Genomic DNA, 25910 nt, shown 5'->3' on the forward strand with positions numbered 1-25910 from the left:
GCCCTTCAATGGCAGCTGTGGGCTAAGCTGGTGCATGAGCACCGTGTCAAGAGATGTGTCCTATTACAAGGCTTATTTAGAGTAAGATATAGTTATGTAGGTGCCAATCCTCTGGTCCCCTGGGGCCCAGGGACAGAGCCAGTGAGCCCTGGGTAGACAGGAGGGTAGGCCAGGCACTTGATCAGGAGGTAGTCCAGCTTTCTTGGAGAGGATTCATGGTAGTTGGGTTCTAGGGGTTGCCTTACACAGGGAGACAAGTCAGCGCCAGGAGGCTAGAGACTCTGGTAGAAGGGCATGCAGAGGTATGCCGGCATGGAGGTAGGTATCTCCAGCAGTGGAGTACCCTGAAAACAAACCTGTTGACTGCACTTTATGAGCCAGGCTGCTTTTATTCTCTATCTTTAGCTTTGTTTTGTTCTTCCTTTGTATTTAGTAATATTATTTGGAAAGGTCAGCCTATGGCAGCTATGCTAATGGAAACCCAAAGAAGTTGTTTGCAGCCATGCTTGGACAAGAGATCAAAGGGAAATGATGTCCTCACTCTCCCCTGGGAGTGGAAGTAGAGAAAAGTGGAGTAAAAGGATGGAGGAGCCCAGAGTCAGGCCCCTTGCTTGGTCACTGTGTCCTCTGGATGTTGCGCTTCCAACAGAGACCTTGGACGCTCCAGTTAGAGGTTCTGAGTCCATGCTCAGCCTGGTGCCTTCAGTAACTTCCAGCATCAACCCCGCAGGTGGCTTTGGGAAGCACCCCCACCCTGTCCCCCCGTTTTTCCCCATGTTACTCCAGGCGGCAGAGAGCAAGTGGCCAGTAAACTGGAGAGCCCAGCTCTAGGCTGGGCCATGTCCAACCCTTGCTTTCGTTTCTCCCTTGCTCTGGCTGAGCAGTCTTCCTCTTTATTGAGGAGTTGACAATATGCTGTGACTGACTCAGGCAGGGCCCCTGAGATAAAGACCATCCTCCAGGTTGCTAGGTAATGCACTTCAGCACCTCTGCAAAGTGGCAATATCAGCCGCTATGAGAAGGGGCCAAGGGGGCCTTCCCCTTGCACTGCCTCTGACCCCTCCCTCCCAGGTGAGGGGTGTCACGGGTGTGGGAGCAAGGAGCCCTCTGCAGTCCTATTCTCAAGAAGTGACTCATCCCGGGCGCCTGGGTGGCTCAGTTGGTTAAGCGACTGCCTTCGGCTCAGGTCATGATCCTGGAGTCCCGGGATCGAGTCCCGCATCGGGCTCCCTGCTCGGCAGGGAGTCTGCTTCTCCCTCTGACCCTCCTCCCTCTCATGCTCTCTGTCTCTCATTCTCTCTGTCTCAAATAAATAAATAAAAAAAAATCTTTAAAAAAAAAAAAAAAAAAAAAAGAAGTGACTCATCCCTCTGGATCTGGCTAAGATGATATCCATCATGACACGCATTACTATTGTCAGCTTTGGGGGGATGTGGAAGGGAGGAATACACAGACCAAGGTCCATTACAATGGTCCCCAGGGTGCAGTCTCTGTTGTCTGGCTTACTATGTCTTTTGTGGTCGCATAGGAATGCGCTTGTTTGGGACTGGGGCTATGCAGGGGTGAGCTGGGGGCTATGAAAAGAGGGGCCCAGGGCCTGCTTTCACAAGCCTTTTGCCTTCCCTGGTGAGACTGGGGCATCCCCACCCTAACATGTGCCTATGAGTTAACATTTTACAGTGAACTCTGGACTAAACCCAGAGTACCTCAATTCCAGAACTGGCTGTGTTGTTGGACAGTTGTGTCTTTGGGTAGATCATACCTCTCTGGGCCCCAGGTCCTCTATCTGTAAAATGAACATGATCGTGCCTGCCCCACTTGCCTCACACAGTCCCTGCCAGGATGAAATAAGCGATGACTGTAAGCTGCACTATGGACCTGCAGCAGCATGGCAGTTCAGCCTCACGGAGAGCAGAGAGTAGACACTGTGGCTAAGCCAAGGGAACACGGAGGTCTGAGCCAGGCTGGGTGAACACTTAGAACACGGCCCCAGACAGAAACAGACAGACCAGGGGGCCTCCGGGAGATGAGCATGAGGGGCAGACAGAGCACACCGGCCAGTTTGGGCTAGTAGACAGTTTAGGAGAGAAGAACTAACTGGCTGTCAGCAAGTATCTGAAGGGCAAGAGGAAAGATGTATGAGAAGATGGTCAGAATGAAAGAGGAATTCTGTCCCAAACTCCGAAGAGCGCCACCTCACTCTCTTAGCACTGAGGACTTGGTGAGAATTGCCCTCAAGTTCCTAGGACCTCCGGCATTTTGTTAATCTATCGTTCATGCTTTCAAATACCCAAAGCCCCTCATGGGGACAGCCTTCCCTTTCTTGATCAGAGGCCATGCAAGGCAAGAAGTCTGTGTCAGATTGAACTCGAAGCCTCCTCTTTCTGAGTCGGAGGCTTGAAGCCCAGAGCTCTTTCTTTTCTTTTCCATTTTTTCCCCCAAGATTGTATTTATTTATTTGCCAAAGAGAGAGAGAGAGAGCAAAAGCAGGCGGAGCGGCAGGCAGAGGGAGCAGCAGGCTCCCCGCTGAGCAAGGAGCCCAATGTGGGACTGGATTCCAGGACCCTGGGATCATGACCTGAGCCGAAGGCAGACGCTTAATCGACTGAGCCACCCAGGCACGCCATCGAAGCCCAGAGCTCTTTCTACAACACCTCATTCCTGGCTCTGCCAAGCTGGGTCTAATCTCTGTTCCCTCACAAATTGGAGGCAATGGGCGCCTGGGTGGCTCAGTTGGTTAAGCGACTGCCTTCGGCTCAGGTCATGATCCTGGAGTCCCTGGATCGAGTCCCGCATCGGCCTCCCTGCTCGGCGGGGAGTCTGCTTCTCCCTCTGACCCTCCCCCCTCTCATGTGCTTGCTCTCTCTCATTCTCTCTCTCTCAAATAAATAAAATCTTTAAAAACAACAACAACAACAACAACAACAAAAAACCAAATTGGAGGCAATGGGAAAGGAAGTCAAAATTGTGCTATTTCTCTACCTGTACCTGAAACTGGCACCGTTGTCCTGGGTATCCTCTTCCAAGGGAGAGGACAGAGGGGCACAACTCTCCCCAAAAGGAAATAACCCAACCCAATCCAGAAAGTACAACAGCCTCAGAGCTACATCCTTATCCAGGCTCCACCAGGAAACAATACAGAGGAGGGTGAGCACTGGGGAAGCCAAGAGGACAAAGGCAGCACCAGGGCAGAAGCCTGCCAGAGTTGAGCCCAGTTGTTTACTGGGACCAGTATGAAGCCACAGTGGGTGTCTCCCCCATCTCAGACAGACTCCTGCATAACACTATCCACCATGCAGATCGCCCTGGGCCACCACGAAGAAGGGACCCTTTGCCATAACCTGCCTGTGTCATCTCTATGACCTGCAGCCCAAGGGATGAATCACTCCTTGCGGATGGGCAGCTCAAGGGGCTAGAAAGCACCTAAAAAACAAACAAACCCCACTTCACACTGGAAGTGTGAACCCCGCCCACATCAGATGACCTGGGTTCTCTTCTCAGTGCTTCTACCTTCTGATTTGAGGACGGTGGGCAAATTTCTCAACTTCTACTTCCTGATCTGTAAATAGAATGACTCAATGATTCTAAGTTCCATCCTACATTTCAGCAGTTAGCTTATAACAAGGTAAATTAATAAATGGCAGTTTGGGGGCGCCTGGGTGGCTCAGTCGGTTAAGCGGCTGCCTTCGGCTCAGGTCATGATCCCAGGGTCCTGGGATCGAGCCCCGCATCGGGCTTTCTGCTCAGTGGGGAGCCTGCTTCTCCCTCTCCCTCTGCCTGCCTCTCTGCCTACTTGTTCTCTCTATCTCTCTGTCAAATAAATAAATAAAATCTTTAAAAAAATAATAATAAATAAAAATAAATGGCAGTTTGTCTACAGTGGCATTTCTGATATGTAAGTCAGGCCACAGAATTACTGCAAGATCTCCCGGAGTCCAAGTACACACCGTGCACAGCCTGCTGCCTGTTTTCCTTTGGGGAGCCACCTCTCTTCAAATTTCCATTTCTGTGCCATGTCACCCAGGCCTGGCTAACCAGAGCAGCAAATGTACTCAGTCACAGTACTGGGTCTAGGGTTGGGTCCTGCCGGTAGGCCACTGGGGACTACCATGTGGGAAGTAAGAGTGGCATCACCACAGAGACGGGCAGAGTGAGAGGGATGTGGTTTGAGTCCCCGATCTTCCCGGCATGCAGCCAGCCATACACTTAGGTATGAGTCAACGGATTCCCTTTTACCAATGGGCTCTTCAGGTTGGATTTTTAGCCTTCATAATCGAATAAGTCCAACTGATACAATCTTGTACACATGTATAGCCAGCTTCCATTTCATTTAAAGGAATTTTTTATAAGCCACAACAAAGTGAAGGTTGCCAGGGTGGAGGGGAATGGGGTAACTGGGGGACGGGCATTAAGGATGGCACTTGATGCAATGAGCACTGGGTGTTCTTCGCAACTGATGAATCATGAAATTATACCCCTGAAACTAATAATACAATATGTTAACTAAATTGAATTTAAATTAAAAAAAATTTTTTTTAAGCCACTTACTATATAACTTGCCATCTGACATAGAATGACTGCCCTGATCCTGTCCCTAAAATCCCCATCCTTGATAGGTCAACCGAGCTCAGAGGCCACAAAAACAGAAGTGGTCCTGGGATTCCCAGGAGTGGTCCAGTTCTGGCCAGGACCCAAGTCCTTCTCCAGCCAGGGACTCTGCCCAGATTTGCAGATGGCGAGGGAGGCTCTGATATGCATAGTCTTCCTGGGTGGTCTGGGGTCAGCACTGTCCACTGCCAGAGTCCCTCAACCACAGGGAAGACTCAGCAGGGGAGGGTATTGTGCTTTTTGCTGCCTGGCCAGGATCCTGAACCAACTGAATCAGCCAGGGAAAGAGAATATGACCCTGACCATGGGATACAATGGGAATTCAGGACCCTAGATTCCATTCCTTGTCTGGCAATAGATTTTGAGGGATCCCCTTCCAAACCTGTTTCTCAATCTGTTAAGAGTCACATCTGGTGTTTCAAATGATGCCAGACATCACCCTGAATCCCAAACCCATCTATTCCATTCATTTCTGGATGCTACCCCTTGATGACATACTTTAGAGGACCCCAAAAAACCTCAAAACTCAACCTGCCCCAAACCAAACTCATGCATGCTCTAAGCTCCCAAACCTCTCCTCTTTCTGTATTCCTATTTCCTGAAAAAGGGACATGATCCATCCAACCCTGACACCTGAAGGCCATCTATGACCCCCTCCTTCCTCCAACCTAGTACCAAGTCCACCTAATTTTTATCACCTAGATCTCTTGTCTTTCTACTTTTCTCTGTGTCTATCACCATCACACTATCCAAGATCTGTCATCTTTCACCTACAGTAGCCCCCGGACTGCTAAAGCCCCAGACCTACCAGAGACCTTTCCAATGCCTTCTCCACAGGGAGGCCAAAGTGATCTTTGCAAATGCAAATCCCATCAGATCCCATCAGACCCCCATCTCTGAATCCTCCCAGTAAAATGGCCAAACCTCCCAATGCTCTGGGGCAAAGGAAGGACTCCCCAAATGCCGCCTGGTCCCAGACCTGGGTGGGTGGGTGGGTGGGTGGCAAGGTAATCCTGAGACCAAAATGGACCAGGCAGGTCTGGGAGTCACTGTTTAGCCCAGAGGACTGACCCCAACCTGGGGTCGCTTCCCACCTTGCGGTCAGGCTCAGAATTGGCATGGTCTTGCCAGGACTGACCCCTTCCCCAGTGCAGGTCTCATCTGACCACAGATGGGAACAGGAACTGGCGGCCAGGCAGGGGAAACCCAGCTGGGCTAAAGCCAGGGACTGTGTATTTCAGGAAGGAGAGGAGATAGACCAAGAGCAGTGCCACAATAGACTGTCAGTATCTGGGGAGCCGGCTGAGAGAAGGCAGCTGTTGAGAGTATAAAACTCAAGGAGTCTATCTCTTCCCTCTTATCAGACTGACCCTTGGCGGCCTCACAGCCAGGGGAGAACAAACAGTCATTAACAACCCCTCCCACACTTCCAGCATGTACAATCCTTCTGTGACCAGCACAGTCCTGCAGGAAAGCCTGTGCCTTCCTGCACCAGAGTGGATCTTGGGGCCCATTTCTCAGCCAGACCCCTCCATCCTGCCCCTCCTTCTTTGGCAATTATCCAACACACGTTATGCTCTGTCCAAACCGGTCTCCCCAAGGTCCCTAGTCATACCCTGCCCTTTCAGATGAGGCCTTTGATCCTGCTGAGTGTGGCCTTTTCCTCACCACCCTCCTCACTCTACTATGAAGTCTTCCCTACCCCCTTCTAGGTGTGTTCTCAACTCCTGGCAGACCTGCCCTGGATACGTGCCACTGATACGCCCCCTCCTGTGATCAGCCTGTGATCTCCTCTCCCACCCCGGCTTTAGGGAGGGGAGAAAAAAACAAAACAAAACAAAACCTGGCTAGAGCAGAGCCCGGGGCATAAGCAGGTGGAGGGAATTGGGAACAGAAAGAAACAGGAACCCTATAAACAGTCACCCTGGGGCCTAACCGGTGGCCAGTGTAGGAAGGGAGGAATGTGATGAGACCGGATGGGTTTTTCTGCCTGAATTCTGGACAGAATCAGAGCAAAGATTAGGAGGAGGTAAGCATGAGGACAATGAGAGGCTGGGGGGGGGGGGGGGGGGGACAACACAGATCTCCCGGCTACAAGAGACCAAATTCTCCAGAGACACCTGAGCAAGCTGGCTGCTATTTAATGCATCTAAGCAGGTTAGAAGAAAGGTCAGACAGATTCCCATAAATGTCAAGACCACATAGTGGCATCCTGGGCCCCCAGCACCACTGCCTCATTCAGGACATGGTGTTCCTCTGTTGGGTCTACCAGATGGCTTAGGAGCAAGTCCCTGAGAAGGCCTTCCAACTCCATATTCCTGGAGGAGGACTCTGAGGCCTAGAAAGAGGCAGGGATTCGCCCTGAGTCACAGAGCATCAAACCCCTGTGGGTAGCGAAGGCAGCAAGGACCCCGTATGCATATAGCCAGACTGGGCCCTGGGCTGTGAAGTCATCGAGGGGGCCCCCTCACCAAATAATCTGCTTTCCCATTTAGAAAAGCCAAATAGGGGTGCCTGGGTGGCTTAGTCGTTAAGCGTCTGCCTTCGGCTCAGGTCATGATCCCAGGGTCCTGGGATCGAGTCCCACATCGGGCTCCCTGCTCGGCGGGAAGCCTGTTTCTCCCTCTCCCACTCCCCCTGCTTGTGTTCCTGCTCTCGCTATCTCTCTCTCTGTCAAATAAATAAATAAAATCTTTAAAAAAAAAAAAAGAAAAGAAAAGCCAAATAGCCTTGCCCTGAGGCCCTGGGGTGCTCAGCCCCCAGGCCTCCACCTTGGCCTGTGCTGCAACCTGTTTTGCACAGCGGAAAGAGCAGGGTAGGCCCACAGACCCGAGATGGGTAGGAATTACTAGGACAGGTGGCTTGGGTGGAAGACGACACCCTTCAAAATACCTCACCCAGGTCTGAAGGGACGTGAGGTAGGTATCTTCTTGTTATGCATAGAAAATGCCACTTGAGAGATTAAAACACTCATTCATCCTACAAGTTTGCCCACTGCTGCTTTAAGGTCAAGCGTGAATTACTCCTCAGGCACTGAGAAAATTCTTCCATCGAACAGCTGCCACTTTGGCCTTTGGCTGAACCTTCTTGATGTAAACTGTTTACCCTGCTCCCCATTTCACAGCATCTTCCTGTCTAAGGAAGACGTGGACTCCGCTCCAATGGAAGAGCCTGAACAGGGTCCCCATCCCTCTCCTCACCCCCTTCATTCTCTCCTATGGTACCTAGGGTCTCTCGCTAAGTGATGCCAGAGGCCTCAGGAAGCCAGAGGCTGAAAAGGCAGTTATGGGTCTGGGACAGGACGGAACAGAAAGAAGGCCAACCCCTGGAAACTCCCTCACAGCCTGGTAACCCCAGACTTGTATGGCTCCCTAGAGAACCCAAGAAAGAGAGGAACCAGGAGGGGGTGCTCAGGGGCTCTCTCCTTTCCCCTGCTTTGCCCATACAGCCTCATTCCCTTAGGCTGTTTTACTGGCACAGCCGAAGGACTCAGCACAGGCCTACAGAGACTTTCATTTCCTCCTGCCTCTGGTTCTAGTTCACCATCAGCATCAAAGGATTGGTATTTTGTCTTTAACTGAACTTGGGTGGGAATGAGGGTTGGAGGGAACTCCACTTACAAGTCAGGGGAGATTCAAAGTTCTACTAATGTCCCTTTCAACCCAAGGAAAGCCTGAAAAGAAGGAAGGAGGGAGTGGGGGTGAGGTTGTGGGGGTGATAGGAGTGAGAAGGGGACATCTCCACCCCATCCCCCTGTCCCCTCACCTGCGCCTCTTCCTACAGCCACCTGTGATCTTCCCCTCTTCACTACCCCTCCAAATTCCCTTTAGCCATACAAATAAATAACTTGTTGATTTTTCCTCACCAAAGCAGCTCCCCTTAGACCAATTAGCTATTTGCATTTGTTGCTGATTTTCTTCTTCAGAAGGCTACTGATCTGCCGAGGCTGGGAGGTTCTTGCCTACTCGTGGTGCTTGACAGCTGAAGGATTCCAGAAAGGGCAGAGCAGGAGCAGGACTGCTCTCTGGGGTCCTCAGGTCATGCCACAACAGCTCAGGGTCCCCTGCTCTCTCTCAAGCCCTGCAATGCTGCTCTTTTGGGAGCAGGAAGGGCCTCGCCCCCCAACCACACAGAAGTGGAGCTACTTTCAGTGTCCCTCTGGTATGTTTCCTACCCTGATCCTATGGAGGAAGAGAAGGAGAGAAAAGAGACCCTAATGGGCAAAGATGATAACCCAGGAAGAGATGAAAAACAGAGGACTATGGGACAGAGAACAAAGCCCCTCAGGGCCGTGGACTCACAGGCTCTGGCTCCCTTCCCACCTCAGCAGCCAGTAAATTGCTTACCCTCCCTGGGCTTCCTCACTCGCAGAGTCACATGCCCCTGAAGGAAGAAGCTGGGTTGAGGATGTTTTTAACATTCAATATCAAAACCATTTTTTTGTTTTAATATTACTATACACAAATAGAAATTTAGCACTGATATCAAAATTAAAATTACATTTCTCTCAAAATGTCTCTTTTCCTTGGTTCACCTTATTAGACATGGTACTATGCACTGCATTTATAGATGGCAAATGACCACATATATTTGAATGCCAATAGCTGGGACTGAGGGAAACAGTCCTCTTCACTCCAGGAAGATGACTGTCTTTCTGAGAATCTGTGGGGACCAAGTACCCTCGGGCACAGCTCCTCCCACCCTGGCCCCAGAGAGGACCCTGATCCCTCCCTCCCATTCCTGTAAGAAAAAATTTCCCCAGTTCTCAGCTAGCAAGTTGGGGTGGCCCGAAGCCCAGCCTATACTCTGGAGCCTTAGAAGGAGATCTGTAATGGCAACATGAAGTCTCCACTGACAATATGTTGTAATTACAATAATGATTTATAAATCAGCACCAAGAAGTACTCTAGAATGGCTGGTTAGGGACACACGCAGGCGTGCCTGGTGAGCACAGCAAAACTGGAGGAAAAGCCTGCTCTCTCCAGATAGCAAGTTCAGACCCTCTCCTTCTGAAATGTCACTTGGAGATGTCTGCCCTAATAGTTAGCAAGGACTTATTGTTAAAAAGCGTTCTAAAAAAAAAGAGAAGAAGAAGGTAGCAGGAGGGGAAGAATGAAGCGGGGGAAATCGGAGGGGTAGACGAACCATGAGAGACGATGGACTCTGAAAAACAAACTGAGGGTTCTAGAGGGGAGGGGGGTGGGAGGATGGGTTAGCCTAGTGATGGGTATTGAGGAGGGCACGTTCTGCATGGAGCACTGGGTGTTATGCACAAACAATGAATCATGGAACACTTCATCTAAAACTAATGATGTAATGTATGGGGATTAACATAAGAATAAAAAATAAAATAAAATAAAATAAAAAGCGTTCTAAGCAGAAAGGGAGGAAAACCCGAAAACCCAGGTCCCCAAGAGGTGAGCCAGGCCTCCTAGTTGATAAGGGCTCAGCTTTGCAGAACACAGGGTAGGGAAGCTGGGGCATGCGAACGGAGAGTAGGGAAGGGAAAGGAAGAAGTCCACCCCAGGCTCATGGGTGGAGAGAGAAGAGATGCAGGCATGCTCAGCCTCAGCCACAAAGCCCCAGCTACTTTCAGGATGTGCAGGGCTCCTGTGGCTTTGGGGCCCCACCTCCTCAGGGCTGAGGCCCCAAACCTCAGGAAGAGTGGAGTCAGGAGTAATGATCTCACCAAGGCTCCGGATGTGCCGTCAGCATCCTGTGTACAGCTCCTCCAAAGCAAGGGCGCATCACCTTCTCCGGCTAACTCTTCCTCTTCCTGACTTCCCTATGTCAGCTAAAGGGACCAACCTCGTCACCCATCACCTCATCACTGAAATGTCAAAACCCAGCCAAAAAGTGTCTGTTCTGCAAGATGATAGCTACTTTCGCAATCTCTCTAGAATCAGTCTCTTCTTTTCCATTTCTACTGCCAAATTCCAGCTTTCAGTACGTCTCACCTGGACCCTATCTACCTAGTTTTCCGTTTCCTTCCTCCCTTCTTTTCTTGTCCCCTTACAACCAGCTATATATATCCTGCCGCCAGTCTGCCCCTTGCCTGCTCAGGAACTTGTCAGAACGAAGTGCTCCATCTGCCACCTGCCAATTCAAGTCGTCAAGTGGCTTTCTGGACTGATCTCTTGCAGTGTCCATTTCCTCTTCTTCTGGGGATTGTAATTTTTCAATACAGTCTGGGGGGTTTGCCTACCATGCCACCAGCCCTCCCTGCTAGGCTGGGTCAACCAGACATCTCCTCCTTGGGATGTGCACCCCAAGCTGTGGTGACAAAATTACTGAGCATGGCTGCAACAGATTTATCCTGGCGACAGTGGTACCTTGAAGTCGGCTGGCCTCTGGTTCCTTCTGTACCCACTCTGAGACCCTGGAGGGGACATGGGCGTTGAGTCATCTCTCCGATTCTGGGAGTTCCCACAATCTTCTAAGGCAGTCCTTTCCTGCCAAACTCAGCCAAGCTCTTGCTTGTAACCAAAGAGGATTTTCTTAGTACTTTTTGACATACATTTCCTATGTTCCAGCCAAAAGGGAAAACTCCCTAAAAGTGCCATGATGGCCTCCCTCAGCACCCGTTGGCACCTCTCCAGTCCACAGGCACTGCTGAAGCTCTGCATGCCCCTCTTCTGAAACCTCTATGAGGATGGCTTCTGCTTCCTTTAAACCAACAAGCCCCTAGCTGCCCCTTCTACCCTCTTCCACTTTAGACACTGGGGTACCTGCCTTCGCCCCCTCCTAGAGGACAGTGACTTGGTCATTATCTCCTCCACAACACCCAGCAACCCAGCATAGTTTCAGGTTCAGTAAAATTCACCAGGCTCTGGGGGCAGACAACCCAAGGGACAATTACAGGTTTACTGGGCAAAACAGTTGGCGAGTGACAAAGAATGTGGAGTGTGCCATCAGAAAGACTGGAGTCTGAATTCCAGATACTCCACTTACTAGCTGCTGAGTTTGGGCAAGTCTCGTAAGTTTTGTAAGTCTCAGTACTTCATCGATGAGGTAGCGACAATAATGCCAATCTCGCAGTGTGAGGGCATCTAGCATGGTGCCTGGCTAGCAGTGAGCACACGGGTAACACCAGCCATGAGTCCAGCTATTAGTAGCTGGCTTAACAGATGCTCTATCAGAGGGCTGGAATCAGGAGTCCTAGGGCTTGCTGTGTAACCCCACCTGGATCTGGGTCTGTTGTATAAACCTACTGAAAAACAACAGGTAGAAAACGCTTCACAAAGTAAAAGCACAATGGAAGTGATTTCTCCCACTTTTCTAAATTTCAGAGATTCCCAGGCATCCTGGCCAGAGCACGGCCATGGCAGGACTTCACCTTGCAAATACTCCAGCCTGCTCAGTCTGAAAGACAGAGTCAGGGCAAATGATGGTGTGGTTCCGCATCTGCTTCCCCCTGTCCATACAGCCATCCCTTTCCAAAGCCTTAGTTCCTAAACGTCCTGCTTTCATGGGGCCTTCCTTCAAATAACCATGGGGTACTGTCTGCTATGTGGTTACAGGGGGACTGGGAGCTCGGGCACCGCAAGTCACCCCTACCATTAACCTCATCAACACTGAGCAGCATGAGAATGAAAGGCAAAGGCCGATCCAGTGCAGCTGCCAAAACAAGCCTGGGTTGTGGAGCAAGGTAGAAGTCCCTCTTAAGACTTTTTTTTTTTTTTTAAGATTTTATTTATTTGAGAGAGAGAGAATGAGAGACAGAGAGCATGAGAGGGAGGAGGGCCAGAGGGAGAAGCAGACTCCCCGCCGAGCAGGGAGCCTGATGCGGGACTTGATCCCGGGACTCCAGGATCATGACCTGAGCTGAAGGCAGTCGCTTAACCAACTGAGCCACCCAGGCGCCCCTTCTTAAGACTTTTATCTGCCTAGATTAATCTCCCAATCCACTGTTAGAACCCAAACCAGTGGTTTTCAAAAGGTTCTCTCTGAGGAGCTGAGCAGAAATGCAAATTCCAGGCCCCACCCAGACTGACTGAATCAGAAAAGTCTGGGAGTGGGGCCCAGCAATCTGTGCCTTAAACAGCTCTCGAGGGGATTCTGATGCCTGCTCAAGTATGAAGAACTTTGTCTTTAGCCTTTAATAGCATGACCCTCTGCCTTAACTCAAACATTTGCTGAACACTGTGCACCAAGGACCGAGCCAGGTGATGCTTTCCAGAAATGAGGACACATTTGAAGAACTTCTGCAGTCTAATGGGGGCCCAAATCAAGTACACAAATACACTAGGCAGAGTGTGGCATAAAAGAAGTTTTATAAAGGAATCACTTTCCACCCCTCTCCCCAGACTCTAACCCTCAGACCTTCTCTTGCCATGACTGGGGAAAAGAGAACATCAGTTCTGGAAACCCACCCCCAATGCTGCTATTTTGGACTCCTCAACTGCAGGTTGCTTTCTCAAGAGGAGTGATCCTCACCCAGAGGCATGTCTCAGGTCCAGAGGCCTGACATGTGGGGATATGCTCCCACAAGGCCACACCCAGTGGTTCTTAGGAAATCGGCCCTATCGGGAGTTTAGGCTCAGAAAGTTCCTAGAGGGCCATGAACATGCCACAGCACATCACAACAATGCATTCCTGGGCAGGGTCACTCCCACAGGCCCCTGGCAAGCTTGCACACGAGTGTGCAGATACAGATATAAACCCACAGACAGTTGGCCCCCTGGCCTCCCTTCCTCTAATCTCAAGTTACAAGGTTAAAGGCTTCCTATTCACAGCCAAGGGGGAGGGATCAAAGAGGGGGTGCTGAAGCACTGAGCCATCTGGTTCAGATCAAGATTGCTCATTCAGGACCCCAGCAAACTCCCAGAGCCTCTTGGGCCTTCCTGATGGCTCACAGACTTCCCTCCCTCCCCCAAATTCCCACAGGGAAACTGAGGACTGGGCTGGAAAGGGATGACCCAAAGGCAAATTTGCCAAAGGAAGACTAGAAGACAAAAACCTGAATTAGGCAAGTCTGTGCCACCTCTCTGAGCCCTGGTTCCCTCTTCCCTTCAGATCCTGAACAACACGACTAAACTCGAGATTACCGCCTACAGACACTGTGCCTTCCTCCACAAAGTGCTCAGGGCACCTAGCAGGCATCCTTCCTCGAACCAGCAACCCCTTCCAAAGTTAGCAGCAGAATCAAGATAAGTTTTAGGGGTGTGGTCTCCCAGACTCCTCTTATGCCACCATCTCTACCAAGGAAGGACGTTCCCTCCATTCTCAGAGGGACTTCAGACCTCACGAGGCATAATAAGAGAAAGGAATGACCAACCGGCGTCTAGACAATTGTCCCAAAGCAAGATGGGAGTGTGAGTTACAGGCTAGGAATGACTGTTTCCCAGAGGCCCCAGAGTGCCTTGAAGTCCCCTCGGAGGCTTTGGCTGGAAGAAGCTGCCACTCCTTTTCTGCCACTAGCACTTCTCTTCCTCCTTTCCCCCCAGTACCTTAGACTCTGTTCTTCAGTGCTTTACGCAGCTGTAAAGCAAGAGACAAGATGGGAGATGGATGCAGTTAGCAAGAAATAGAAATTGAAAGGCTAACTTGAGCAAAGAAGCAATGGGTGGGTGACTCTTTACAGGCAGAGAGGGCCAGAAGTGGGCTATGGGAAGGAGGAGGCAGTTAACAGAAGTGGGCTATGGGAAGGAGGAGGCAGTTAAAAGAAGTGATAGAAAGCTAAAGGGGAAACTAAAGTGAGCTCTGCCCAGAGCTGCAGCAGGGGGCTTGGGAAGTTTGGTCCAGTTACAGTGGAATGGCTGAAGGAAAAAAATGACTTCCATTCCAAGGCATGGGCTCAGACCAGCCCTCAAAGGACTGGGGCATGGCCTTGGCCAAGTTCCTGGTTTATGTCATGCCTCAGTTTCTCCAAAGTGGGAAGGAGGTCAAGCTGTTAGGTCTTATCAGAGAGAACTGGGCCATCGGGGGTGGCCACGGGGCAGTGCCAAGTAGGGGAAAGAGGAGAGAGGTGCTGATGGTGCAAAGACAGCCTGTGGGCAAGGGGAGCGGGGCAGGGGTCTCCAGATAGCTCAGAGGCCAAGAGCACGCAGGGGTTGGGGGTACGAACTAGCCAGTGGGCAGTAAGTCCAGACTGGGGCAGGGAGCGCTTCCGAAAGCTGAGGCTGGGGGTTGCCACCAAGGAGTGGAACAGTCGCGCCTCAAGGGCTGGGAGCGACTTGAGGTGCAGAAGCAGAAGGCGGGGATGGAGATTGAGGCCAAGACAGGCGGACCCCCGCCCCCATGAGGGAACCCAGAGCCCCGACCCTGGGGAAGTTGCCGGGGTGGACCGGGCCGGTCTGGGCCGCTGGGCCGAGCCAGCCGCCGGCGCGGAAGGGGTTCAGGCAGCAAGGGGCCCGGAGCGCCCCGCATCCCGCCCGCCCTCATCCCGCCCGCGCACCTCAGTCAGCGCCGGGCGCCGCGCGGGCCATGCTCGCCGCTCCTGCCGCCGCCTCCGCCCGTGCAGAAAGCTGCCGCCGCTGGCGGCGTCCGGACCCGTTAGCTCCGCGGCTCCCTCGTCCGCCCGCAGCAGGCCAGTCCCGCCCTTGCCGGCTCTGCCCTCCGGGAGCGAGCTACCGCCGCCGCCGCCTCAGCCCGGCCCCTCCCCCCACCCCAGCCCGGCTAGAAGGAAAGGGTGGGGGAAGGGGGCGGCTGCCCCCTCCCCATTCACATCCTCTCCGTCTCTCCCCACCCTCCTCCACCCGCAACCGCGCGGGCATGCTGGGATATGGAGTGCAGCCGGCGCTGGGCCGCTAGAGGTGCCCCACACCCAGGACTACAACTCCCGAAAGACAGCGCGCGCGCCCTAGGGATTATGGGCTTTGTAGTTCGTCCGGGGCCAGGGGGTCTACCGCGCAGGGGGTGGGGTCGGGGAGGGGGGGCGGATGGGAAATCTCCATTTCCAGAAGGCTGGGGTCCCGGCGTTTGAAACAGAGGATGTGGGGGTCTGCGGTGCCCCGGGCTCGGATTGAATACCTGGATCCCCAAGGAGGTGCAAACTGTAGCCCAGGATGCCTCTCAGACGCGGCTGTGGCCAGCTGCGGCCGATCCCGGCTGAAGGGGAAGCCTCCGGGCCCCTAAACAGCGCCTCGAGTACGGTTCCCACTCGCGCTCCCAAAGAGCCATGACCTGAGACCAGCTTGGCCTTGTGCCCGGGCTCTGCAAGCGGGAGGAGCTGTGGTGGGGCCTTTGCGCTCAGGCGAGAGAAGGGGCTCCAGGAGCTGCGTGGGCGTGGGGTTTTCCCCACCCGGGAAAAGGAAAGCGAGTGACTGTGGGTTTCCCGCAGCACCTCGTTCCAGTCGCACTCTCTTTTGTCAGATGCTCTTAGCTCCCTCCCTACAGTTTAGGGTAAGGCGCACACGTTTAAAATAATTTTTTTCCATGTCTTCTCTTATCAGGGACCTTCCCCAACTTCCAAACCTAACTCAAACCCTTCGAGAAGCTCCAGGTCGACCGCACTTTCGCCCTCCAAGCTTCATCTCCCCTGGCAGCGCGGAAGCCTGTAGGTCAGTTGTTCTCAAACTTTGGCGTGTATCAGATTCTGGAGAGCTTGCTCAAATAAAGCTGGCTCCCCACTCGCAGTTTCTGTTTCACTAACTCTAGAGTGTGCCTGGGAATTTGCATTTCTAACAGCATCCCAGGTGAGGCTGCTGGGTGCTGGTCTGGGGAACCACTTTGAGACCTGCTACTGTTGCTGTTTGTTTGCTAGAGTTCTGGCTTTGTCCTTCAAGGATAGGCCTGCTGTGGAGTATTAGCTTCTGAAAAGCCTGGCCTTGTAAGGCAGGGTCCTAGCGTAGTTTAGCACAGGAGTGCTCTTTTTAATTGTAATGAATAAACAAATCAGTTCATCCTGTAAAGAAAACTACGGTGTGGGCCATCTGACTGAAAGGTGTTCCAGATCTTAGCCCTTGGTGTTTTCTCTAAAGCTGGGAAGGTTTTCTGGTGCTAACTGCCCGCCCCCCAGGCCTCCCCCCGCCATGGATGTAAGCCAAGGGGTGTATTCTCAAACCGGGAGTCCAGTGGGCTCAGTAGAACCGACTGCCTCTGGGTGGGCTATGTCCTAAAACAGGCTGGGGAGGCACCTGGGTGGCTCAGTTGGTTAAGCACCTGACTTCGGCTTAGGTTATGATCTCAGGGTCCTGGGATTGAGCCCGACGTTGGACTCCCTCCTCGATGGGGAGTCAGCTTGTTCTTCTCCCCCCTGGTCATTTTCTGTCTCTCAAATAAATAAACTCTTTTAAAAAAGAAATTAAATAAAAATAAAACAGGCTGGGGTAGTGAGAGGTGGGAAGGTGGCTTCCTGCCCTCTCAGGTGGACTCTCTTTACCACCTGCTGTCCTGCTGTTCTAGGAGCTACAAGCCCCTGAAGACAAGACTTGGTGACCGTCACCCTCAGGCACAATCCTAGACTCTTCCAGCTGTAAGGTGACAAAGATTCACTGCTTGACCAAACTTAAGCCAGGCTCCTCTAAGCTCTCTTCTACAATAGGCCTCAACCTTGGCCTATAAAAACTACACTCCTCAACACAAATGATTTCATTCATCCTCCTTCCTGCACAGTAAAGACTTAAACACAATAACATAGTTTCTAACAGCTCAAAGGCCACATCCCTAGGATGACCCTAGCTCTTTTGAAGTGTCGGCTCGATAAAGTTCAAGGCTGCCAAAAGGATTTATTGTTTGTTTTAGCCAACACCTGAAGATAGGTGATTACTCCAACTTACCCACTTACTACAAAGGGCTTGCAACTGCGACTCCTTCCTCTGTCCCTTTGAGATGTATATGTATCTCCTGCAGCTCAGGTGTGCCTTTCCCAAGGACCTGAAAGCCATTCCTTTGAAATGTAATCATCAGAAAGGATAAGGCCTCTGTCTCCCAGTTTCTCTGGGAGGATAGAATCCGAACTTCGATAATTGCCAGCTAACAGACACAGCTGGCCTAAGCATTTACACCGACCAATCCTTTGTCATTTTTCACTTCCCTGACTACCGCGTCCCTCTCACCTGCCTTCATACTCCCTCATTCTCTCTTTAAAATGCCCAGTCACCTCTACAAATTGAAATTGAATTCAGTTCACATTGGACCCTCTTCCTTATTGCAGTAGTATATTCCTGGTTAAAATCTGGCATTACCACTTTAGTGTCTAGCTTTGTTTATCTTTGACAAAGGTGGTGGGTACACTGAGTCCTCAGGGCCCATATTCTAGTCTTCCACCCATCCACTGAGGACTAAAAGGGTGTTATTCCTAGGTCCTTGGGCAAGTAGCCAAGTGGCCACCAGAGGCATTGGACCTTGACTAAGGTTACCTCTGGAATGCTTTTCTGTTTCTTTTGTCCCCATCACAGGCCAGTGGAGGCTAAGTAATCCACATGCAACCCCATGCTCTGCCCATAAAACCAGCTGCCAGGCCCTTCCTACAAGGGCTTAGCCTCTGCACCTGAGTCATGTGCAATGACAACATTCCCTCACATGCAGAAGGTACATGGAATTCTTTGAGTTTACATCGATCTCCCAAATCTCTGTTGGCAGATGATGCAGGGAGAACTGAGATGTCCTTTCATGGGCAGGACAGAGACCCTCTCTCTACCTCAGCTCCAACAGAAACCCTCATCATCACCCTTACCACCTTCCAATTAGATGTCAGATTGGTTCACCCATTTCCCCTTGCCGGTTCTGCCCTCCCATCCCCTCTATCAATCCAAATTCTGCCTGACTGTCCGAAGTCTACCTTCAGTTTTCCTTCCTCCAGAAGGTTCTCCCCAACTGCCTCAGTGTAGCATTTGGATTTTTTTTTTTTAAGATTTTTTATTTATTTATTTGAGAGAGAGAGAATGAGAGAGAGCACATGAGAGTGGGGAGGGTCAGAGGGAGCAGACTCCCTGCCGAGCAGGGAGCCCGATGCGGGACTCGATCCCGGGACTCCAGGATCATGACCTGAGCCGAAGGCAGTCGCTTAACCAACTGAGCCACCCAGGCGCCCCTAGCATTTGGATTTGAATCATTCATTGAAAAGCCTAGCTTTGCTGGTGAACTGTCCAGTGCAAGAGAGGAAGTGGAACAGGAATTTGGGAGTTGGAAGATGGCAGATGAGAGCACAGGGCTTTGGAGGCAGACAGCTACTAAGCAGCAAGGGGCAAAGAGGAGAGGGATGGGCTCCCTCGCACCTTGGGTTTCTGTCTGGGGGACAGAAGCTTAAATGGCAGCTCCCACCGCTAGTCCTGTGTGTGATCCAGAGCAAGTTACACAGATCTTTCATCTGTAAAATGGGAATAATAATAATAAAAGAGCTCATTTTTTAGAGTTGTTGTAAAGATTGAAAAAATACTATGAGATAGGAAGACTATCAAAAATAAATCAAGTTAATCTATAAATTTAATGTGATTCCAGTACAAATACCAGCATGGTTTTTTGTTGTTGTTCATTTTTTTGTTCATTTTTTGGAGATGGGAGAGAGAAGTAGATAAATTGATTTTTAAAAATTATTTGGAAAAATAACAAGCAAGACAAGTCAGGAAATTTTTTAAAAAAACTAACAGTAGTGAATGGTGTTGGCCCTCTCAGATATTAAACATATTATAAAGTCTGCTCTTAGAAGGGTATGATAGATCAATGACACAGACCTGCCAGTCTAGAAGTAAACTCAAATATTCATAGAAATAAGCTTAGATACTAAAGGAAAATTGGCAAAGATACATTCTCAAATAAGTGGGAGAAAAGGCGAATTACTTTATAATGATGCAGGGACAATTGGAGAACCAATTGCTAAAAAATTTAGCCAACACTGAATAAATTAATGGATCGAGCTAAAAATCACCAATGGCTCTCAGTGTCATGAAAAACAAAGACAACCATCTTCATTTGAGGACAATGGAAGTATGATACTCTGAAAGTAGTGTTGAAGAGAGAAATCACCCCAAAGCTGACAACACCAATGTACAGAATATGCTGGTATCAGAGGACCAGGTTATTTGAAACCACGGAAGATACAATCAACAAATGGCCCAGTTTCTTCAATGAATACCTTGAAAATTAAAAAAAAAAAAAAAAAGAAGAGAATCTGTAAATTTTAAAAGCCCTGTCAGCCCATTACAATGTATGGACTTTATTCATAAAACTGAAAAAAAAAAAAAAAGTTGTTTTAGAATAGGGGAAATTTGGGGGTGCCTGGGTGGCTCAGTTGCTTAAGCAATTGCCTTCGGCTCAGGTCATGATTCCAGGGTCCTGGGATCGAGCCCCGCATCGGGCTCCCTGCTCGGCAGGAAGCCTGCTTCTCCTTCTTCCATACCCCCTGCTTGTGTTCCCTCTCTCTCTGTCTCTCTCTCTCTCTGTCAATTAAATAAATAAATAAAATCTTTAAAAAAAAAAAAAGAATAGGGGAAATTTGAACACTGACCATTGGGTATTAAGTAATTGTTATTAATTTTAAGTGTTCTGATGGTGTCATGGTTAGTTTTTTGTTTAAGAGACCTCATTTAATAATATATCCTGAAATCGTATTTATGGAATGATAAGATGTCTGGGGTTTGTTTCAAAATAATCCAGGGTTGGGTGGAGGTATAGATACAATAAGGTTGACTGGATTGATCATTGTTGGAGTGGGGGGGATGATGGTTACTTGGGGTTCATTATAACATTGTTTTCCACTTTTGCAGTGTTTGGAGTTTTCCATAATAAAATGGTTTAAACATGTTTCAGTCAGATCTCTACCTCATAGCTAGCTAAAAACCACCACCACCACCATCAAAAACCAAGTTAATAAAAAAATGGGAGACATTTTTGCAATTTATATTAAAAGGTGAAGAGCTAATATAAAGTGCTTTTGTAAATCAGTAAGAAGACCAAGAAACCAATAAGAAATGTGAAAATTATACAAACAGTTCACAAAAAAAGGAAACACAATGGCTCTGATATGAAAAGATGCAGAGCTTCCGTTTTTAAAAAATTGTAAAATACACATAACATGAACTTTACCACTTTAACCATTTTTAAATGTACAGTTCAGTGGCTTTAAATAACATTTACAGTGTTGTGCAACCATCACCACCATCCATCCACAGAGCTCTTTTCATCTTGCAAAACTGAGAAGATCTGTACCCATTAAACAATGACTCCTCACATTTTCCCCTCCCCCCCAGTTCCTGACAACCACCATTCTACTTTCTATCTCTATAAATTCGACTATGAAGTCATATCAACATGAGGACACTATTTGTCCTTTTGTGTCTGGCTTGTTTCACTTAGCATACTGTCCTCAATGTTCATTCACATTGTAGCATATGTCAGGACTTCCTTCCTTTTTCAGGCAGAATAATATTCTATTGTATGTATATTCCACATTTTATCCATTTATTTGTCAATTGACACTTGGGTTGCTTCCATCTTTTGGCTATTGCAAACAAAGCCCCTCTGAGCATCACTCTTAATAAAATAAATGCAAATTAAAACCACACTGAAATATCATTTTTCACCTATTAGATTGGCAAAAACCAAAAAGCTTGATAACTATATTGGCAAGAGTGTGGGGAACAGGATTCATATACGCTGTCAGTGTGGCTGGAAATTGGTACAGCCTGAAAGAAGAGTAACTTGGTAATACCTTCAAATTACACATGCACACACCATTTGACCTAGCAATTTGTAAGAAAGTATCCTATTTACACATTTTCTTAGTTACATACAGATATGGCTATTTGTTACAACATTGTAAGAGCAAAGATTAAAAGTGATCTGTATGGGGGCGCCTGGGTGGCTCAGTCGTTAAGCGTCTGCCTTCCGCTCAGGTCATGATCCCAGGGTCCTGGGATCGAGCCCCGCATCGGGCTCCCTGCTCTGCAGGAAGCCTGCTTCTCCCTCTCCCACTCCCCCTGCTTGTGTTCCCTCTCTGGCTGTCTTTCTCTCTGTCAAATAAATAAAATCTTAAAAAAAAAAAAAGTGATCTGTATGTTGTGGCACCTGGGTGGCTCAGTCCCTTAAGCAACCGACTCTTGGTTTCAGCTCAGGTCATGATCTCGGGGCTGTGAGATGGAGCCCCAAGTCTGGCTCCATCCTCAGTGGGAAGTTTGAGAGTCTCTCTCCCTCTCCCTCTGCCCGCCCCCCACACTTTCTCACAAACAAACAAATAAATGTTGATGTAAATAAATGTTGATGATCTAAATTAAATATTAAATGAATAGATTGAAGACATTTCAACTGATGGTGTCTTTTATTATCATTACCTCAGTGGATAAGAAACTATTAGAGAGCAGGGGACTGGCTTTTGTAGGTCCAAAAAGACCTTCAAGAAATATTGATTAAATTAATGAAATTATTTCTTAGTCTCTGGCAGAACTGAAGTGGCAGGCAGCTCAAGGAGGTTATGTGGCTCATCCAAGGTCATTCATATATAATATGTACTACCTATTGTTTATGTGTAAAACACAGTGGAGGGCACTCTGAAATTGAAAAATTGGACCCTACCTTCTAAGAGATTGAGATCTAGCAAAGCACTCTGGCACACATCATGAAAAATATCAAGGTTTTTTTTTTTTTAAGACTTTATTTTAATCTCCACAACCGACGTGGGGCTCAAACTCACAACCCCAAGACCGAGAGTCACACAATCTACTAAGTGAACCAGCCAGGCACTACCAAAATATCAAGGTTGTTGTTTTTTGGGTTTTTTTATGGTCCTTTCAGTTATATCAATGGAGACCATTGTTCTAGTGGGTAAATTGAGGCACAGATCAGAGAAGCAGTTTCTCAAAAGCCATACAAAACAGCAGAAGAAAGATGCTGACTAAAATAGAAGTCATCCTTCCATTTGTGCCCCATCCTTAGTGCCCTGGGGGACTCATTTCAAGGGAACCATTTCCTACCAATGTTGATGCACTGGATCAGCCTTCTCAAAGGTGTGCAGGTCCTGTGAGATGCTCCTCTACAAAAAGATTCCCTAACCTGTGTGTGAAATGCTTTATACGTTAGTGTAAAGTTCTCCATGCATATAGGTATTTTTTCCCTACCTTTGTCCACCAAGAAGGCCTGAGAATGGTGACACCCCATTAGCAACTGAGCTTGTTGTTATTTTTTAAATTGAGGTGCAAATCACAGAACATAAAATTAACCATTCTGGTATTTTGATTTTAATATTTTTTGGAGGGGGCACCCAGAAATTAACCACTTTATAGCATACAATTCAGTGTATTTAGTACATTCACAATACTTTGTAACCAATACTTCTATCTGGTTCCAAAACATTTTCTTTATCCCAAAAGAAAATCCTGTATCCATCAAGCAACGATGCCTCACGCTCCCTCCCCCTAGCCCCTGGAAACCACTGTGTTCTGTCTCTATGGATTCACTATTCTAAATATTTCATATAAATGGAATCATAGAAAATATGGTCATTCATGTCTGACTTCTTTCACTTAGCATAATGTTTTCAAGGCTCACCCATGTTATTGCATGTGTCCGTATTTCATTCTTTTATGACTGAATACCACTCCATTGCATAGAAATACTATACTTTGTTTATTCAGTATATTGATTTCTTAAATTTGTGAGAAGAAAATAAGCCTGTCTACCTTTGTTTAATGGTTCTATAGCCCGTCTGCAGCAACACTTGTTAACATCTTACAGAAGCGCTCTTTGGAAAATACTGCACAAGATATTTGTGAATGGCAATGGTCAGGCTTTGGGGAACAGGGTCCACTTAATGATGAAGTATGCTTAAAATCTCTCCAGAAAGGGTTCGTTGTTTATTCTATCAAGTCTGTGTTTTAATTTTTATTTATTTTTTCCTTTTATTATTATTATTTTTAAGTAGGTTCCACACCCTGCATGGAGCCTGATGCAGGGCTTGAACTCAAGACCATGAGATGGAGACCTGAGCTGAGATCAAGAGTTGGACGTTTTAAAAATTAAAACACTCGGGGTGCCTGGGTGGCTCAGTTGGTTAAGCGTTGGACTCTTGATTTTGGCTCAGGTCATGATCTCAGGGTTGTGAGACTGAGCCCCTCTGCTGGGCTCACGCTGAGTGGGGAGTCTGCTTGAGATTCTCTCTCTCCCTCTGCCCCTCCCCCTGCTTGTGTGCGTACTCTCTCAAATAAATAAATAAATCTTTAAAAAATAACTTTTATTTATATATTTGAGAAAGAGAGAGAGAGTGCACGATCAGGGAGGAGGGGCAGAGGGAGAGGGAGAAGCAGACTCCCCACTGAGCAGGAAGGCCAACGTGGGGCTCAATCCCAGGACCCAGAGATCATGACCTGAGCTGAAGGCAGACATTTAACCAACTGACCCACCCAGGCGCCCCCCACAAAATAATTTTTAACAACCATAACAGCTTTTTTGTTTTCTCCTTGGAAGACCCAGCAGAAGAGTGTAATATCTTTTCTCCATTTTCCTCAACCAGTTAGTTCCCATGTCTCCTCTACTGTTTCTGTAGTAAATGCTGTGGGTTATATGCTTTTTTTTTTTAAAGATTTTATTTATTTATTTCAGAAAGAGAGCACATGAGAGGGGGGAGGGGCAGAGGGAGAAGCAGACTCCCTGCCGAGCAGGGAGCCCGATGCGGGACTCGATACGGGACTCGATGCAGGACTCGATCCCGGGACTCCAGGATCATGACCTGAGCCGAAGGCAGTCGCTTAACCAACTGAGCCACCCAGGTGCCCCGGGTTATATGCTTTTACAGCAATGGTGCACCCATTCTCCACTTTTCTCAGTTGTTGTGTTGGCAGCTAATGACTCACAGTTTCATCCTTCTCCAGAGAATTGTCCTCAGTCCACATGAGCTGTTTCATCCAGACATACCTGGGAAATTATGCTCCTCCTTTCCCCACCTCCCAGTGGCCCACAGCCTGTGAATGAGTGATGTGGGGTACAAAGCCCAGCTCCCTTGCTTCTGAGAGAGCTAAACCTTGTGTTGCATTTTATGCCTCGGAGCTCACTGTAGGATCAGACCGAGTCTGGACATCTTTGCTTGGTTTCTTCCCCTGCCCTATCCTGCTTCCCTCACTGCCCTAATAAATCATTTGCACAAGAATCCCTGTCTCAAGGGCGCCTGGGTGACTCAGTCGTTAAGCGTCTGCCTTAGGCTCAGGTCATGATCCCGGGGTCCTGGGATCGAGGCCGCATTGGGCTCCCTGCTCCGCGGGAAGCCTGCTTCTCCCTCTCCCACTCCCCCGGCTTGTGTTCCCTCTCTCGCTATCTCTCTCTCTGTCAAATAAATAAATTTAAAAAATCTTAAAAAGGGGCACCTGGGAGGCTCAGTTAGTTAAGCGACTGCCTTCAGCTCAGGTCATGATCCTGGAGTCCCTGGATCGAGTCCCGCATCGGGCTCCCTGCTCGGCAGGAAGCCTGCTTCTGCCTCTGACCCTCCCCCCTCTCATGTGCTCTCTCTCTCATTCTCTCTGTCTCAAATAAAAAAAAAAAATCTTAAAAAAAAAAAAATATAAAAAAATCTTAAAAAAAAAAAAAGAATCCCTGTCTCAGGCTCTGCATCTAGGGACCCCAACCTAAGCTATCCCTGTGGGTAGTCCTGGCTCCCAGAGCTATTGCCTGCTACCAGCAGCAGGCATAAATTTCATCTTGGGCCTTCCAGATTGCACCTCCTCCAAGAAGCCGGACCTGGGCCCTCACACTCTGGCAGCATTCAAGGAAATTCGGTGCCTAATCTGGCCAGGCACTGTTCTAACCCTTTTGTGTGCATTAGCACATAATCCTCCCAACAAACTGATTAGGCAAATACTCTTGTATTCTTACAGATGAAGAAAATGAGGCTCAGAGAGATTGAGTGTCTTGCTCACACAGTAAGGAAGTAATGGAAATTAAGGAGCATTTGTCTGATTTCACACCCTTGTATTTAACCACCATACTCTATCCTAGATTGTAGCATCAGAACTTTTATTTTTATGGGTCTATCTACCCCAGACAGTGGGACTATATACAGAGCAGAGAGCTACATGTTGTTATGTGTATTGCTGACAGATTGTGCTGAGGGCTTCGCTTTATTAAAAATGTTCTTTTTAACAGGATCTCGGCAGGACTGAGCTGGGCCAGTGGTCTCCAGATTCCCAATAGGGAAGAGTGTCGGGAGAACTCTGCCAGCGCTCCTGGGCGTCCACTGGCTGGAGGGGGCATTTGCAGGTATCTTTGCTACTCAGACCAAGGAATTCTAGAGTGACTATGGAGCTCCCCACCTCAGTATGCCTATCCTAGGAAGTGGGGTGAACCCCTTTGCCTCTGAGCTCCACGGTTTTCCTTGAGCCTCTGCCAGAGCTGCATTTATAGGCATCCCTGCCTTCCACTCTACTGCAGAGCGGGGAGCT

The 25910-nt window shown here is 48.8% G+C and overlaps 2 protein-coding genes across 11 annotated transcripts in view; one reads left to right on the forward strand and one right to left on the reverse strand.

Annotated features, from left to right (window-relative positions):
* ST3GAL2 (ST3 beta-galactoside alpha-2,3-sialyltransferase 2) overlaps positions 1-15241 on the reverse strand; it is a 49886-nt gene extending 34645 nt beyond the window's left edge. The window contains exon 1 of the mRNA XM_045890759.3: positions 15005-15241. The gene's annotated coding sequence lies outside the window, so the exon portion shown is untranslated. The remainder of the gene's footprint in view (positions 1-15004) is intronic.
* A 258-nt stretch (positions 15242-15499) lies between these two features.
* The window catches only part of FCSK (fucose kinase), a 32052-nt gene continuing 21641 nt past the window's right edge, over positions 15500-25910 (forward strand). For 7 of the 10 annotated variants that reach the window (XM_064581261.1, XM_064581259.1, XM_064581262.1 and 4 more), the window contains exons 1-3: positions 15510-15696; positions 16002-16109; positions 25615-25728. The gene's annotated coding sequence lies outside the window, so the exon portion shown is untranslated. Of the gene's footprint in view, positions 15697-16001; positions 16110-25614; positions 25729-25910 lie in introns of all 10 variants that reach the window. The other 3 variants (XM_064581260.1, XM_064581264.1, XM_045890762.3) reach the window with 3 other exon arrangements.

Source organism: Mirounga angustirostris, unplaced genomic scaffold, assembly GCF_029215605.1.
Source record: "Mirounga angustirostris isolate CCGP_5_RB_7025 unplaced genomic scaffold, mMirAng1.0.hap1 SCAF_16, whole genome shotgun sequence".
Taxonomy (NCBI): domain Eukaryota; kingdom Metazoa; phylum Chordata; class Mammalia; order Carnivora; family Phocidae; genus Mirounga; species Mirounga angustirostris.